The following is a 2,871-nucleotide window of genomic DNA, read 5'->3' as shown; positions in this document are numbered from 1 at the left end:
ATTTTAAAACATTAGATTAAATAAAAAACATTATTATAAACTTAAATAATCATTTTATTAATTAAAAAATCAAATAAACATATTAAAAAATCAAATAAACATATAGTTAAGGGTTTAATTTAATTCAAATAAAATTGAAAGGGTATAATAGAATTAAATGATAGAATCTCAGGGACCAAATTTGTAACTTCAAATTAAAACATATATAATGTCGACCCGCTTAGCAGAGGCTTGTTTTGTCAAATTCACCAAGTGTACAAAAAGGGTTTCGTCGATCGGTGTGGCTACGTGGTTTGCGAAAGGAAGGAGGCCAGAAAGGGTTTCCTCGATCGGCTTCGCTTCGCAAACCGATGTGGTCTCCTGGGTTTGACGGGCCGAAGGGAAGAACGGGATGGAGTAGGGCAGCAGCGTCGTAGCGGTAGGTAAGGGGGCGAGGGATCAGAGGGGACGGTCGCCTGCGGTGTTTGCTCCGGGGAAACACGCACTTCGGTGGGTCTTGCTCTCGGTGGTTGAAAGGTACGTGGACGGGGGCTGCTCCGGCAGCTCTCCTGATCTTTTCTTCCTTTTTTTTTTTATAGAAATCATTGGAAATTGGATGATTGGTTTTCTTTTGACAGAAATCGATCTAGGGAAAGGATGTTTGGGTTTTGATTGTTTGGAAGGAAAAGGAAACACGAAGAAGAAACGGGCTACTGCCCTCTTGGTTGTTCTTGGCAGCAATCGAAGGTGGTGGCTGCAAGGTTGATCAAGGGGGTGTGTTACATCTGGGAATCGACAGGTAAAGGGGGAAGATGGGAACAATTTGTATCTATAACTTCATGATCTCAAGCAGATTTTTGGGAGACTTCTGGTACAATATGATCAAATATAGAATTTGGAGAGTACTCTTGCAGTATCTTTGTGGATATATAATATTTGTGAGAGATACGTGTAGAGAGATATGTGTCATTGTTTTGGGATATATAATATTTGTGAGAGATATGTGTAGAGAGATAGAACGTGTGAGAGGGAGTTATTGAATATAATACGTGTGATCTTTGTAGGATTTTATAAGTACACAACAAACAACAAATATTGTAGATTTTTATGAGGGATATACCCATATGTATAAGTAATTGAGTATTTAAAATATATATCATTCATGTATTTGGTTATTTAGCAAAATACATATCGTACAAGTACTTGGGTATTTTAATCATACATAATATATTTTTGTGATGTATATATATTTTTATTTTTGAGGGTTTAATGTATAATTATGCATATGCAAACATTCTGTAATAATGTCATTATATTCCCTCGGCTAATTTTATTAATTACAAACTCGATTTCTTAATATATTTCATATGTGTTTATTGGTTGGGTCGGATGTGGCGAGTTTTAAAGCTCAAACGAAACTAAATTCCGCCATACAGGATAAAAAAATGTTTTAAAGTTTCGCGGTTAATTGTTTCGGAGTCAATAGATTTTACAAATATGATTTTGATCGACATTAAAAGTATTATAATATTATAAAATATATTACATCCGTCCCAAATTGATAGTCTACTTTTGATTTTTGAAGTTTTTTTTTTTTTTTTTTTAAACTTTGACCTTAAATAATTTTGTTTCTGATAGATAACATTTGATGCAAAATATATGAATGGATTGTATTTTAAATGCTTTATCATTGTTCTAAGTTTTATCAAGCAATGTATAACAAAAATAAAAATATATAAGATCAAAGTTGAAGAAAAAAGACTTCAAAAGTCAAAACTAGACTATTAATTTGGAACGGAGGGAGTAATAAAGTAATATACTATAATCTGAATTGAAAAACATGTTCGAAAGTAGTTTACGAGAGTCTTAGCTATTCCAAACGAAATAGTACACAATTTGTTTCAAGAAATCAGATAACTACTAATTTTTATAACTTTAAAGTAGAGTAACTTTCTCATACGATCTCCATTTTGAACGTTATTTTTATCTACGAAATTAGGAGAACATAATTTATTTAAATTTTTTATCCATAACTCTCCAATAAACTTAATGCACAAATTTATTTTTAACGTCGTCAATAAACGAAATTTTTGACGATTTTCGATTTGATCTTCAACGATAGATGTTTTGAGATGTTCTAAAAGAAATTATGAATATAATATATTTAATATACATTATAAGCATATAATTACACACAATTGGTCCTTAATAAATAGCATTTTACGGTGGTTTGACCGTCGAACACTTTACCAATTGTTACGTTATCCTCCCGTTGAAAGTAATTTCGTCCTGAAATTCAACGTGTAGATAAAATTGTTGGAATAGTGTCTAAGCTCGTAACTATATTTGGTATGTACTTGACCCGGTTGTGCGTGGTCCTTTTGGGTTGCCTTCTCCAAAGCAACTTGACAATGTAATTTAAGGAGAAAGAGAGAATATTATGGTTTATTAATATATTATAAGAATAAAATATTAAAGGAGAAATCATATTTATTTAATTAGTATTGGTCATAAATTAATTAGGAATTAATTTGGTGACTAAAAGAGACTAATTAAATAAAGGGGTATAAACTGTCAAATGCATGATAATTGAGTTTTGGGTTGGAGAACCTAATGGACTAAGGGGGAACGAAATTATGATAGGGATCCATCATATTTTCATCCAAGGGCCATAATCTAGAAGGTTCTATGGGCTGCTTGGTGATTAAGTTGTCCATTAGGGTTTAGGTTGAAACCCTAGCAGCTAGCAGTATAAATAAGACCCCTATGGTAATGAAATCGGCTACCACTTGATTCTAAGAGAACCCTAGGCCAATTTCTAACATCTCTCACCCTCTCTCATATTGCCTTCTTGCTTGTGGGGTTTGTGAACCATTAGAGGAGTTGCATTTG

The 2,871-nt window shown here is 32.8% G+C and overlaps 1 long non-coding RNA gene across 1 annotated transcript; it reads left to right on the top strand.

Annotated features, from left to right (window-relative positions):
* Positions 1 to 263: 263 nt before the first annotated feature.
* Positions 264 to 1,131, top strand: LOC111890978 (uncharacterized). The gene is made up of 2 exons (XR_002850064.2): positions 264 to 516; positions 618 to 1,131. It is a non-coding gene; the product is annotated as an uncharacterized LOC111890978 (long non-coding RNA).
* Positions 1,132 to 2,871: the final 1,740 nt, after the last annotated feature.

The sequence above is a fragment of the Lactuca sativa genome, chromosome 7 (assembly GCF_002870075.4).
Source record: "Lactuca sativa cultivar Salinas chromosome 7, Lsat_Salinas_v11, whole genome shotgun sequence".
Taxonomy (NCBI): domain Eukaryota; kingdom Viridiplantae; phylum Streptophyta; class Magnoliopsida; order Asterales; family Asteraceae; genus Lactuca; species Lactuca sativa.
Note: the sequence above shows the minus strand (reverse complement) of the source record. Positions and strands in the feature narration are given on the sequence as shown.